Source organism: Mesoplodon bidens (genome assembly GCF_964165515.1).
Source record: "Mesoplodon bidens genome assembly, chromosome: X".
NCBI lineage: Eukaryota > Metazoa > Chordata > Mammalia > Artiodactyla > Ziphiidae > Mesoplodon > Mesoplodon bidens.
In genome coordinates, this window is record NC_138163.1 from 78836812 (window position 1) to 78852908 (window position 16097).

Sequence of the window (16097 nt, forward strand, 5' to 3'; positions counted from 1 at the left end):
TACCACAAAAAAAAAAACAAACAAAAAAAAACAAGGAGAAATCACTTTTTACTGTTATGCAATTTACTGGGGACAACTCACTCACACAAAGAGGATTAACATCACACAGCGTTTCAAGCAGATCCTCCCAACACTTGCTCTCACCACAACAGCAATAGGAGGTGGCTACAAAATACAAGTGATGGTACACGACTCAGGAGGACTATATCACAAAAGACACTGGAGGCTTCTTCCTTGCTGTCTTGGATTGTTCACTCTGGGAAAAGCCAACTGCTATATGCTGAGGCCCACATAGAAGGAATGAAATATTCCTACCAAAAGCAATGTGACTGAGCAATCTTATACGTGAATCCCACAACCCAGTCAAACCTTCAGATGGTTCCAGTCTCAACAGACTCCCTGGCTCCAATATTCTGAGAAATGCTGTGCCAGAACTATTAGCTAAGCTATACCTGAATTTCTAACCCCTACAAACTGTGAGGTAATTAATGTTTGTAGTTTTAAGCCTTCATATTTTGGGCCAATTTTTTACACAACAGTAGATATCTCATAAACCTACTTGTAAAGAAAACAAAAGTTTTAAAATTTTAGGAGCGATCCTGAAAAATATACTAGATGATAATCCTTTCCAAAGCTAATCAAAAAAGATATTTGTAGAAGAACAGGTTAAAGACTTCAAATAGATTGTAGACGTAGACAGCTTCACATTAAACTTTATATTCGTTTTCTATTCCTGGCTAAAAATTACCATGAAGTTAACAGCTTTAAATAACACCCATTTTTTATATCGTGTTATGTGTTGGCCAAGGATCTGGGACAGCTTAGCTGCCTCTACTGCTTAGGGTCTCACAAGACTGTAATCAAGGTGTTGGCTGGGCTGGGTTCTCATCTGGAGGAATAGTTAGGAAAAGAATATACTTCCAAGTTCATTCAGGTTGTTGGCAGAATTCATGTTCTTGTGGCTATATAACCAAATTTCCTGACATTTTGCTGGCTGCCAGCAGGAGACTACCCTTAGGTCCTAAATAATGCACACAGTTCCTGTTTCCCATGTGTCCCCCCAAAATAACTGCTTACATTGTCAAACCAGCAATGACTTTGTTCCTCCAGTCTGATATAAGATAGTCTTACATAACATGATATAATCATAGAAGTGACTTCTGGTCACATAACATAACCTAATCAAGTGAATGACATTCCATCACCTCTGCCATTGTTTACAGTTTGCTATTGGTTGGAAGTCACAGGTACTGTGTGCACACAAGGGGAGGGGAATAGACAAAGGTGTAAACACTAGTAGACAAGAAAATATTGGGGGTTACCTTATGGTTTGTCTGCCACAAACCTATTTTAAAAACAGGACCAAGAGTTGCTGTTATTTAGAATTGGTATTTCCCAGACCTAAGAAGATACCCAACTACTATATATATATGTATAATAGTTTATCTTTACTTACTTTTCAATATTTTATTAATGCCTGCAATTTACTCTTCTATAATTGGCATGTTTAACATTGTTACAGTAAAAACTATTAACTTTAGTTCTAATAGTCTACAAAAATCTTGATGACACTTGTAAATACATTTGAAAATATATTATTTTTGGAATAAGTTATCATGAATATGGCTCAGCTTAAAAACACTGCCAAGTGGTTATAATGGTTCTCAAATAAATTTCCCATACTGAGGTATAATTGCTCTACTGGTATATTTTTCTAATTATAATTGCTCTAACATTTTAAGGTTAACTTTTTTTTTTTTTTTTGCAGTACACGGGCCTCTCACTGTTGTGGCCTCTCCCATTGTGGAGCACAGGCTCCGGACGCGCAGGCTCAGCGGCCATGGCTCACAGGCCTAGCTGCTCCGTGGCATGTGGGATCTTCCCAGACTGGGGCACGAACCCATGTCCTCTGCATCGGCAGGCAGACTCTCAACCACTGAGCCACCAGGGAAGCCCCTAAGGTTAACTTTTGAAAATATTATGAAATAGACATGAGAATTTTAAATCTAATACTTGAAAGTATGTCTTTAAAAATTAATTTGAGCATCCTAATTCTGAGATTTCAATTTCAAAGTGGTGTTTTTTCTACTCCTTCACTTTACACATTCATATAAAGTAGTTATATTAGTCAGGGTTCCCCTTAGAAACAGAACCAGAAGGATATAAAACAAATATATGAAGAGATTTATTATAGGAATTGGCTCATGTGGCAACACAGGCTGAGAAGTCCCACGATCTGCTGTCAGCAAGCTGGAGGCTCAGGAAAGCTGGTGGTATAATTCAGTCCAAGTCTGAAGTCCTGGGAACCAGGGGAACCAATGATGTAACTCCCACTCCAAGACTGAAACTCTAGGGGAGAAGAGAGGTGGTGGTGTAAATCCTGGAGTGTGAAAGCCTGAGAACCAGGAGCTCCAATGTCTGACAGCAGGAAAGAATTCACTCTTCCTTTGCCTTTTTGTTCTATTCTGGCACATGGGTGAGGGCGGATATCCTTTACTCAGTCTACTGATTCAAATACAAATCTTCTGGATAGACTCTCACAGACACACCCAGAAATAATTCTTTACCGGCTATCTGGGCATCACTTAGTGCAGTCAAACTGACACATGTTGTGACTTGTTAAATTATCATTTGTCAAGTAGAGCCTCAGGATGTCAGATGGTGAGTCACAGTTCAACAAAAGACCACAAGAGTTCCCAGGCTAGGGCTGAATTGGTCAATTCAAACCCAAAAGAATCGGGCTTTGGAAAGCTTCTTGAGTCTAATATAAAAGGTGCACAAGGGGGAGGCTTTGGATGACAATGCTTACTACAAGGGCAGTTGGGGGAGTCATATCAGGACCTTACATTTACTTGTGCCCCTGCTGTTATATAGGGCATGCATTCTTTGAAGGGGCTAGTGTCAACTTAAGGCCCCCGAAGGGTACTTAAACATACAAAATGGATGCCAAGGTAGCAATATTATGGAGTAGTTTAAATTCTCAACAACACATAAAATTAATCCTCACAGTAGTCAACTACATAATACTACTTCTCATCCATTTTCCATTTAAAAAATATGCCCAAAGTAGGAATATGGAGAAATACAAAAGTTCTGGGGAAGCAAATAAGAAAATGTATAACAGAATATCATATATAAAATGTTTTAAAATATAGGAAATATCATGATGTAAGTCATCATACTGAGTTCAATTAAATATATTTTATATCCATATGATACCTTGCACTGAATCATTTTAAAAAACTAATATCTCACAATTGTTACACTAATTTGACATATGGAAAACTGATACACAGAAGAGTCTCAAGCTGAAAAATAAGTTCTACAAAAAGTTTATTTGTGATGTATTTTTTAGTCACTTATTTCATCACTCAATCATACAAAAATATTTATTGAAAATATTTATTTAGTAGGTAGACAGTATACTACTAACTGCTATGATCATATTTGGAATACTGTTAATTCTACAGATAAATGTGAGGAGAATTGGCATCCTTACTATGATGAGTCTTCAAATCCATGAACACAGTATGTCTCTCAATTAATTTAGGTCATTGATTTCTTCTACCAAAATTTTGAAGTTGAAAGGTTATTTAAATACAAATTATATAATTCTTTCATAAATATGGGCCTATTCAAATTATCTGTTCTTGGGGAAATTATAGTAGCTGGTGTTTTAATATCTTTTAATGCCTTTAGGGTTTGTAATAATGTCATCTTTTATTCATGATAATGATAATTTTGTTATGTCTCTTTTTTTCTTGGAGGTTATGGCAGGGAGCTTATCAAATTTATTGATTTTAAAAAGGTTTCCTTTTGCTAATTTTACTTATTTTCTTTTTTCAATTTCACTGACTTTAGCTGCCATATTTATTATCCATTACTACCGCTTGCTTTCAGTTTAATTTGTTCTTTTTCTACCTGCTTCAAGGGGAAATTTCTAATGATTTAAAGCCTTTCTTGAATACCAATGTAAGAAATTAACATTAAAAATTTCAAGTTCTGTGTAGAAACATCCCAGTCTTGATATGCTGTTTTATTCAGTTCAAAATATTTTCTCATCTAATTCTTATACAAATCTAATTTCTAATCTAATTTTTTATACCAATTAGATTTGGAGAGGTTGTTACTTAATTTCCAAAGAGTAGAGGACGTACCAGATGTTTCTGTTATTGATTTCTGGTTTAATTCCATTATTGCCACAAATAACACTTTCTATGATTATGATGATAGTACATTTGATCAAATTTCCTTTTGGCCGAGCATATGGTGAATACTGTTGAATGTTTCAAGTGAACTTGCAATCTACAGTTGTTAGGTGGATTGTTCCATAAATGTCATCTAAGTCAAGTTGATTTATAGTGTTCAGACTTCTACATCCACGATATTTTCTAACTACGTGTCTTAATATATGAACAAAATAATGAATTAATAATAATTGATGAATAATGAGAGAGGAAAGTTAAATTCTCCAAGAATAATTGTGGATGTTTCTATATCTCTTTTCACTTTTTGTTTCACTTATGTTGAAAACTATAGTTAGTTGCATCTTAAGTTAAGAATAATCCAGAGATGGCCATATCTCTTGCGCCCATGGCTGCCTGCTTCCCTGCGCATTTGGTGCCACTGGGGCTCATGCAATGCAAGCAGTCATACCACCTCTGTGCATGGTCCTCTCAGGGGCAGACCCAAGAGCTCCAAGTCATCCACAGGACCAGACTCCTGTGGGTGGACCACACACAGAGATGGGAATAAAAGCAAAGCTGATCCCCAGGGATGGGGCGACTAAGGAACAGAATCGAGTATCTTTGCATCACTTGCACAAGCTGAAGATTAAATCCCTGTGATCAGCTAGTTAGACCCTGCATCTATGGAATATCTGAGTAGACAATGAGTGTTCCCACAAATGAAAATGGTCAAGCTCTGGCAGCTGTGGACATTGGGGGCAAGTGGACACAGGAATTGGGACAGATCAGAGTCTGAGTGGTCCCCACAGGGCCCACAGGAGGTCCAGAGACCAGCCCAGAGGCAGAGGAGAGATCCTGGGGAGGCGGAGGTTGGCTGTGACTCACAGTGTGTGCAAGGACACTTACAGCAGAGACCCCAGGGAAAAATAATTATTACTGTTAATTTCATTATGTTTTGATTCATTGTGTTGTTGGTTCTGGCTTTTTTGTTTTGTTTTATTTTGTTGTTAGCTGTTGTTTTAGTATTTTTTTTATTTAGTCTTTTGGGATCTCCATGTTTTATAACATAGCTTTTAATTTTTTTTAATATTTCTATTCCTACTTTGCTTTTCTATTGTTCTGTGCTTTTTCCCTTTTTATTTTACTTTTATTTTATTATTTTTAATCATTTTTATCAGTTTGTTCTGTTTCCTTGCTTTTTTCTTCAGTTGGGACACTGCTTTGGTTTTGTTTTCAGGTTACGTGTTTTTGTTAGATTTAATCCTAATTGATTTTCTTTTGAATTCTTCTATTTGGTTGTTCTCTTGCTGTTTGTTTTATTTAGCTCTGTTTTTGTTTCTTTTATGTGTGTGTGTTTCCTTGTTTCTGTTTTTGTCTGTTTGATTTTGTTTTTACCATTTCTCTGGGTATTGGTTGACTTATTTTTTCTTTTTTATATTTCTATTTCAACGTTGCTATTCTGTTGTTCTGTCTTCTTTCCCCTTTCTCGTTTTCTCTTTTAATCATTTTTGTCAGTTTGTTTTATTTCCTTGCTTCATTCATCAGTTGGCACTCTGCTTTGGTTTTGTTTTCTGGTTTTGTGTTTTTGTCAGTTTTCCTTTTAATTGTTTGAGTTTGTTCTTGGGTTCTTTTGTTTGTCTGGTTATTCTCTTCCTTTTTGATTCTTTTTGGTTCTGATTTCATTTCTTTTGTGTGTGTGCGTGTTTCCTTGTTTCTGTTTCTCTTTGCTTGATTTTACTTTTTACCATTTCTCTGGGGTTTTGTTAGTCTTTTTTTTTTTAATCCCCTTTATTGATGGGATGAGAAACTTGCAGGGTCTTGGTCCCTTGACCAGAAGTTGGGCCTGAGGCTCCGGGGTGGGAGCATCAAGTCCAGGACGCTGCACCACTAGAGAATTCCCATCCCCAGGGAAGATTAACCGCTGAGAGCTCTCACAGAGGCCTCTATCTGAAGCCAAGACCTGGCTCCACCCAACTTCCAGCAGCTCCCAGCGCTGGATGCCTCACATCAAACAAACAAGACAGCAATACAAACCCACCCACCAGCACGCAAACTACCTAAAGTCATACTAAGTTCACAGACAACACAAAACACACCACCTGACATGGCCCTGCTAATCCAAGAGAAAAGACACAGCTCCACCCACTAGAAAGCAGGCACCAGTCTCTCCCATCAGGCAGCCTACATAAGCCACTGGACCAACATCACCACCAGGGGCAGAGAACAGAAGCAAAATGAACTATGACCCTGCAGCCTGCAGAGAGGAGACCTCAAATACTGCAAACTAGACAAAATGAGAAGACATAGAAACATCTTATAGGAAAAGGAGCAAGATAAAAACCCACAAGATATAAAGCAGAACCTAACACACCACTGTAAAGCAATCATACTCCAATAAAGATGTTAAAAAATCAATCAATAAAAAAAAAAACAAGAGCAAGTAAATGAAGAGGGAATAGGAAAATTACCCAAAAAAGAATTCAGAGTAATGACAGTAAATATGATCCAAAATTTCGAAAACAGAGCAGAGAAAATACAAGAAACGTTTAACAAGGACCTAGGAGAGCTAAAGCACACACTAACAGTAACGAACAACACAATAACTGAAACGAAAAATACTCTAGAAGGAATCAATAGAAGAATAACTGAGGCAGAAGAATGGAAAAGTGACCTGGAAGATAGAATGGTGAAATAACGGCCACAGAGAAGAATAAAGAAAAAAGAATGTAAAGAATGGAGAACAACCTCAGAGACCTCTGGGACAAAACTAAGCGCACCACCATTTGAAGTGTAGGCATCCCAGAAGAAGAAGAAGAAAAAAAAAGGCTCTGAGGGGCTTCCCTGGTGGCGCAATGGTCGAGAGTCCGCGTGCCGATGCAGGGGACACGGGTTCGTGACCTGGTCGGGGAAGATCCCACATGCTGCAGAGCGGCTGGGCCCGTGAGGCATGGCTGCTGAGCCTGCCCATCCGGAGCCTGTGCTCCACAATGGGAGAGGACACAACAGTGAGAGGCCTGTATACCACACACACAAAAAAAAGGGTCTGAGAAAGTATTTGAAGAGATTATAGTGGTAAACGTCCCCAACATGGGCAAAGAAATAGTCAATCAAGTCTAGGAAGTGCAGAGAGTCCCACAGAGGATAAACCCAAGGAGAAACACACCGAGACACATGTTAACCAAACTAAAAAAATTAAAACTCAAAGAAAAAATATTAAAAGCAGCAAGTGAAAAGCAACAAATAACATACAAGGGAATCCCCATAGGGTTAACAGCTGATCTTTCAGCAGAAACACTACAAGCAAGAAGGGAGTGCCAAGATATGTTTAAAGTGATGAAAGAGAAGAACATACAACCAAGATTCCTCTACCCAGCAAGGATCTCATTCAGATTTGACAGAGAAATCAAAAGCTTTACAGACAAGCAAAAGTTTAGAGAATGCAGTACCAACAAACCACCTTTACAACAACTGCTAACGGAACTTCTCTACACAGAAAACACAAGAGAAGAAAAAGACTTACAAAATGAAACCGAAAACAATTAAGAAAATGGTAATAGGAACATACATATTAATAATTACATTAAATGTAAATGGATTAAATGCCCCAACCAAAAGACACAGACTGGCTGAATGGATACAAAAACAAAACCCGTATATATATGCTGTCTACAAGAGACCCACTTCAGGAGTAGGGACACATACAGACTGAAAGTGAGGGGATGGAAAAAGATATTCCATGCAAATGGAAATCAAAAGAAACCTGCAATAGCAATATGCATATCAGACAAAATAGACATTAAAGTCTATTACAAGAGACAAGGAAGAACACTACAAAATGATCAAGGGATCAATCCAAGAAGAAGATATAACAATTGTAAATATCTATGCACCCCCATAGGAGCACCTCAATATATAAGGCAAATGCTAACACCCATAAAAGGGGAAATAGACAGTATCACAATAATAGTAGGCGACTTTAAAACCCTATAATAGTAGGCAACTTTAACACTCCACTTACAACAACAGACAAATCATCCAAGCAGAAAATAAGGAAACACAAGCCTTAAATGACACATTAGACCAAATGGACTTAATTGATATTTATAGGACATTCCATCCAAAAACAATGAAATACACTGTCTTCTCAAGTGCACATGGAACATTCTCCAGAATAGATCACATCTTGGGGCACAAATCAAACCCCGGTAAATTTAAAAAAACTGAAATCACATCAAGCATCATTACTGACCACAATGCTATGAGATTAGAAATAAATTACAGGGAAAAAAAACATAAAAAACACAAACACATGGAGGTTAAACAACACATTACTAAATAACCAAGAAATCACTGAAGAAATCAAAGAGGAAATAAAAAAATACCTAGAAACAAATGACAATGAAAACATGATGGCCCAAAACCTAGGGGATGCAGAAAAGGCAGTTCTAAGCAGGAAGTTTATAGCAATACTATCCTACCTCAAGAAATAAGAAAAATCTCAAACAATCTAACCTTACACCTAATGCAACGAGAGAAAGAAGAACAAACAAAGCCCAAAGTTAGTAGAAGGAAATAAATCATAAAGATCAGATCAGAAATAAATGAAATAGAAAGAACTAAAATGATAGCAAAGATCAGTAAAACTAAGAGCTGATTCTTTGAGAAGATAAACAAAATTGATGAACTTTTAGCCAGACTCACAAAGAAAAGAAGGGATAGGACTCAACTCAATAAAATTAGAAATGAAAAAGGAGAGGTTACAATGGACACCGCAGAAATGCAAAGCATCCTAAGAGACTATTATAAGCTACTCTATGCCAATAAAATGGAAAACTTGGAAGAAATGGACAAATTTTAGAAATGCAAAACCTGCTGAGACTGAACTAGGAAGAAATAGAAAATAAGAACAGACCAATCACAAGCACTGAAATTGAAACTGTGATTAAAAATCTTCCAAGAAACAAAACTCCAGGACCAGATGGCTTCAAAGGTAAATTCTATCAAACATTTAGAGAGGAGCTAATTCCCATCCTTCTCAAACTCTTCCAAAATAAAGCAGAGGGAGGAATACTCACAAACACATTCTATGAGGCCACCCTCACCCTGATACCAAAACAAGACAAAGATGTCACAAAAAAAGAAAATTACATGCCAATACCACTGATTCACATAGCTGCAAAATTCCTTAACAAAAAACTAGCAAACAGAATCCAACAGCAGATTAAAAGGATAATAAACAATGATCAAGCGGCGTTTATCTCAGGAATGCAAGGATTCTACAATATATCCAAATCAATCAATGTGATGCACCACATTAACGACCTGAAGGAGAAAAAACGTATGATCACCTTAATAGATGCAGAAAAAGCTTTTGACAACATTGAACACCCAGTTATGATAAAACCTCTCCAGGAAGTGGGCATAGACGGAAGCAACCTCAACGTAATAGAAGCCATATATGAAAAACCCACAGCCAACATCATTCTCAATGGTGAAAAACTGAAAGCATTTCCTGAAGATCAGGAACAAGACAAGGGTGCCCACTATGACCATTATTATTCAACATAGTTTTGCAAGCTTTAGACATGGCAATCACAGAAGAAAAAGAAATAAAAGGAATCCAAATTGAAAAAAAAAACTAAAACTGTCGCTGTTTGCAGATGGCATGATACTATACATAGAAAATCCTAAATATGTCACCAGAAGACAACTAGAGCTAATCAACTAATGTGGTAAACTAGCAGGACACAAAATTAATGCACAGAAATCTCTTGCATTCCTATACACTAACAACGAAAAATCAGAAAGAGAAATTAAGGAAACAATTCCATTCACCATTGCAACGAAAAGAATAAAATACCTAGGAGTAAACCTACCTAAGGAGGCAAAAGACCTGTAGGCAGAAAACTAAAAGACACTGATGAAAGAAATCAAAGATGATATAAACAGATGGAGAGATATACCATGTTCTTGGATTGGAAGAAGCAACATTGTGAAAGTGACTATACTATACAAAGCAATCTACAGATTCAATGAAATCCCTATCAAACTACCAATGGCATTTTTTCACAGAACTAGAACAAAAAATTTCACAATTTGTATGGAAACACAGAAGACCCTGAGCAGCAAAAGCAATATTGAGAAAGAAAAACTGAGCTGGAGGAATCAGGCTCCCTGACGTCAGACAATACTACAAAGGTACAATAATAAAGACAGTATGGTACTGGCACAAAAACATAAGTATAGATCAATGGAACAAGATAGAAAGCCCAGAGATAAACCCATGCACATATGGTTACCTTATCTTTGACAAAGGAGGCAAGAATATACAACGGACAAAAGACAGTCTCTTCAATAAGTGGTGCTGGGAAAACTGGACAGGGACATGTAAAAGAATGGAAGTAGAACACTTCCTAACACCATACACAAAAACAAACTAAAAATGGATTAAAGACCTAAATATAAGGCCAGACACTATAAAACTCTTAGAGGAAAACATAGGCAGAACACTTTATGACATAAATCACAGGAAGATCCTTTTTGACCCACCTCCTACAGTAATGAAAATTTGTTTAAAAAATGAACAAATGGGACCTAATGAAACTTAAAAGCTTTTACACAGCAAAGGAAAACATAAACAAGACGAAAAGACAACCCTCGGAATGGGAGAAAGTATTTACAAATGTAGTGACTGACAAAGGATTAATCTCCAAAATATACAAGCAGCTCATGCAGCTTAATATCAAAAAAACAGACAACCCAATCAAAAAATGGGCAGAAGACCTAAATAGACATTTCTCCAAAGTAGATATACAGATTGCCAACAAACACATGAAAAGATGCTCAACATCACTAATCATTAGAGAAATGCAAATCAAAAACACAGTGAGGTATCCTCTCGCACTGGTCAGAATGGCCATCATCAAAAAATCTAGAGACAACAAATGCTGGAGAGGGTATGGAGAAAAGGGAACCCTCCTGCACTGTTGGTAGGAATGTAAATTGATACAGCCCCTATGGAGAACAGTATGGAGGTTCCTTAAAAAATAAAAATAGAACTACCATATGACCCAGCAATCCCAATACTGGGCATATACCCTGAGAAAACCATAACTCAAAAAGATACATGTAACAAAATGTTCAGCATTGAACACAAATTTGCAGCACTATTTACAATAGCCAGGACATGGAATCAATGTAAATGTCCATCAACAGATGAATGCATAAAGAAGATGTGGCAGATACATACAATGGAATATTACTTAGCCATAAAAAGGAATGAAATTGAGTTATTTGTAATGAGGTGGATAAGCCTAGAGCCTGTCACACAGAGTGAAGTAAGTCAGAAAGAGAAAAACAAATGCCATATGCTAACGCACAAATATGGAATCTAAAAAAACAGTACTGTATAATTGTAAAGCAATTATACTCCAGTAAAGATATTAAAAAGGAAAAAAAAAGAATAATCTAGATAACTTTCTCCATTCTGTAGTCTTACCATTCTACCCATTTCACATAGTTTATCATTTTCTTCCTGTTACTCATTACATATCTTTGTTACTCTATTTAAAGTGGGTGTTCTTTGGGATTTTTCTAGGTGATGTATTTTTTAAAAATTATATTTAATTATGGAGACATAAGATATTGCAAAGACAGTAATAAGTTTGCTCAGACCTCTTACCTATTTTTCTACAAAGGTAATATTTTAATGTAACTATAGTAGCATATCAAAACCAGAAAATCAACATCGGTACAAAGTGTGTGTATAATTCCATGCTATTTTATCACATATGTAGTTTAGTGTAACACAACAATCTACATCAGAACTAATCCAACATTACAAAGATATCCATTGTGCTACTCCTTTATAATCACTCCCACCTTATGACATGCCTAAAAGATGACAAACAATAATCTTTTCCATCTGAATAATTTTGTTAAGGAATGATGCATATGTGACAATCTGAAATTAGTTTTTCCTTCACCATACTACCTGTGAGACCCATGCAAGATTTTGTGTATAACAATAGTTCACTCCTTTTTATTGCTTGGTAGTATTTCATGGTATGGATATACCATAAAATTTTTAACCATGCACCTACTGAAGCACATATGGGTTGATTTCAGTTTGTGGCTATTCCAAATAAAAGTGATGTGAATATTTAGATGCAGGGATTTGTGTGCAGACGTAAGCTTCATTTCTCTGACATAAAAAAATCACATGATTGCAATTGCTGAGTCTTATCATGTGTTCAGTTTGAAAAGAAACTATTAAAATACTTTAAAAAATAAACATAAGGAAATACTATGAACAATTTTATGCCAACAAATTCAACGACCTAGAAGAAATGGACAAGGCTCTAGAAACAGGCAGTCCACCAAAACTGAATCAAGAGTAAATAGATAATTTGAACAAAATGGTCACTAGAAGTGAAACAGAATCTGTAATTTAAAAACTCCCTACAAACAAAAGCCCAGGACCAGATGTCTTCACAGATGAATTCTACCAAAATACAAAGAAGAATTTATACCAATTATTTACAAACTCTTCCAAAAAACTGAAGAAGAAGGAACACTCCCAAAGACATTCTATGAAGCCACCATCACCCTGATACCAAAGACCCCACCAATAAAGAAAATTACAGACCAATACCTTTGATGAAAACATATGCAAAAATTGTCAACAAAATACTAGCAAACTGAAACCAACAACACATAAAAAAGATCACAGACCACAAGCAAGTGGAATTCATCCCAAGTTCACAATGATGGTTCAACATATGCAAATCAATCAATGTGATACACCACATAAACAAAAGACAAAAAATACATGATCATCTCAATAGATGCAGAAAAAGCATTTGACAACATTCAACATCCATTCATGATAAAAACTGTTACCAAACTGGGTATAGAGGGAACATATTTCAAGATAATAAAAGCTATTTATGGCAAACCCATAGTCAATATAATACTCAGTAGTGAAAAGCTGAAAGGCTTCCCACTAAAATCTGGAAGAAGAAAATGATGTCCACTCTCACTTTTTCTATTCAACATAGTATTGGAAGTCCTCGCCACAGCAATCAGATGAGAAAAAGAAGAAAAAATGGTATCCAAATTGGAAGGGAAGAGGTAAAATTGTCATTATACACAGATATGATACTATACATAGAAAACCCTAAAGACTCCACACAAAAACTACTAGAACTCATAAACAAATTCAGCAAAGTAGCAGGTTACAAGATTAACATACAAAGGTTGCATTTCTTTATATCAACTATGAAATATCAGAAAGGGAATGTAAAGAAACAATATCTTTTAAAATCACACCACCAAGAACAAAATACTTAGGAATAAACCTGACCAAGGAGGTGAAAGACTTATATGCTGAGAACTATAAAACATTAATAAAGGAAGTTGAAGATGATTCAAAGAAATGGAAAGATATCCCATGCTCTTGGATTGAAAGAATTAATATTGCTAAAATGGCCATACTACCCAAAGCAATCTACAGATTAAATGTGATCCCTATCAAATTACCCATGAGATTTTTCACAGGGCTAGAATAAATAATCCAAAAATTTATATGGAATCATAAAAGACCCAGAATTGCCAAAGCAATCCTGAAGAAAAAGAACAAAGCAGGAGGCATAACCTTCCTAGACATCAGAGAATACAACAAAGCTACAGTAATCAAAACAACATGTTATTGGCACAAAAACAGACATATGGATCTATGGAACAGAACAGAGAACCCAGAAATACACCCACACACTTATGCAGCCGCATAGCCCAGAGAGATCAGCTCGGTGCTTTGTGACCACTTGGAGGGGTGGGATAGGGAGGGTGGGAGGGAGGGAGACACAAGAGGGAAGAGACATGGGAACATATGTATATGTATAACTGATTCACTTTGTTATAAAGCAGAAACTAACACACCATTGTAAAGCAATTATACTCCAATAAAGATGTAAAAAAAAATTAGCCAACTTCACAAAACTAGTTCTGTGAGAGCCATAACTCAAACCAAGGTGTATCTTGCTTAAACTCTTGCTTTAATAAATGAATAAGTGCATGACAAAAAAACCCAAAAAAAACCCAAAAACTAAAAATAGAGCTACTGTATGATCCACCAGTCCCACTCCTGGGCATATATTCAGAGAAAACCATAATCTGAAAAGGTAGATGCACCCCAATGTTCATATCAGCACTATTTACAATAGCCAAGAAATGGAAGCAACGTAAATGTCCATTGACAGAGGAATGGATATATAAGATGAGGAACGTATATACAATGGAATATTACTCAGCCATAAAAAAAATGAAATAATGCCATTTGCTGTGACTTAGATGAACCTAGAGATTGACATACTGAGTGAAGTAAGTCAGAGAAAGACAAATATCAAGTGATACGCTTATATGCAGAATCTAAAAAAGTGGTACAAATGAACCTATTTACAAAACAGAAATAGTCACAGATGTAGAAAACAAACTTATGGTTACCAAAGGGAAGGGGACTGAATGGATAATTAGGAGATTGGGATTAACATATACACACTACTATATATAAAACAGATAAACAACAAGGACCTACTGTATAGCACAGGGAACTATACTCAATATTTTGTAATAACCTATAAGGAAAAAGAATCTGAAAGTATATATATATATTCAGTTATACAAACATACATGTATGTATGTAAAACTGAATCACTGTGCTGTACACCTGAAACTAACATGACATTATAAATCAAGTATTTTTCAATAAAAAAAAATAAACCTATGCACTTATGGTCAATTTATCTATGTCAAAGGAGGCAAGAATATACAATGGGGAAAAGACACTGTCTTCAATAAGTGTGCTGGGAACACTAGATACCTACATGTAAAAGAATGAAATTAGAACATCCTCGAACACCACATACAAAAATAATATCAGGGCTTCCCTGGTGGCGCAGTGGTTGAGAGTCCGCCTGCCAATGCAGGGGACACGGGTTCGTGCCCCGGTCCGGGAAGATCCCACATGCCGTGGAGCGGCTGGGCCCGTGAGCCATGGCCGCTGAGCCTGCGCATCCAGAGCCTGTGCTCCGCAACGGGAGAGGCCACAACAGTGAGAGGCCCGCGTACCGCAAAAATAAATAAATAAATAAACAGTGCTGCTATGAATATTGGGGTGCATGTATCCTTTAAAAAAAAAAATAATAATATCAAAATGGACAAAAGACCTAAATATAAGACCAGAAACCACAAAACTCCTAAAGGAAAATACAGGCAGAACACTTTTTGAGATAAATAAATAGTAGAAATATCTTTTGGGGTCTCTCTCCCAAAGCAAAGGTAATAAAAGCAAAAATAAACAAATGGGATCTAATTAAACTAAAAAGCTTTTGCACAGCAAAGGAAACTATCAACAAAATGAACAGACAGCCTAGAGAATGCGAGAAAATATTTGCAAATGATATGACAGATAAGAGATGAATATCCAGCATATATAAATAGCTCATACAACTCAACAGAAAAACAACAAACAACCTAATTTAAAAATGTGCAGAAGAACCAAATAGACATTTTTCCAAAGAGGAAATGCAGGTCACCAACAGGCACGTGAAAGGATGCTCAACATCACTAATCATCAGGGAAATGCAAATCAAGACCAGAATTATACATCACCTCACACCTTTCAGAATGGCTATCATCAAAAAGTCTATGAATAATAAATGTTGGCGAGGATGTGGAGTAAAGGGAACCCTAGTACACTGTTGGTGGGAATGTAAATTGGTGCAGACACTATGGAGAACAGTATGGAGATTCCTTATAATACTAAAAACAGAGTTAGCATATCATCCAGTGATCCCACTCCTTGGCATATATTCAGAGAAAACTCTTAATTCGAAAAGATAAATGTTCCCC

The 16097-nt window shown here is 36.3% G+C and overlaps 1 protein-coding gene across 3 annotated transcripts in view; it reads right to left on the reverse strand.

Annotated features, from left to right (window-relative positions):
* Positions 1 to 16097, reverse strand: part of LOC308608922 (uncharacterized protein) — a 309206-nt gene continuing 293109 nt past the window's right edge. For 2 of the 3 annotated variants that reach the window (XR_014014242.1, XR_014014243.1), the window contains exon 3: positions 1 to 2349. The gene's annotated coding sequence lies outside the window, so the exon portion shown is untranslated. The remainder of the gene's footprint in view (positions 2350 to 16097) is intronic. The other variant, XR_014014244.1, reaches the window with a different exon arrangement.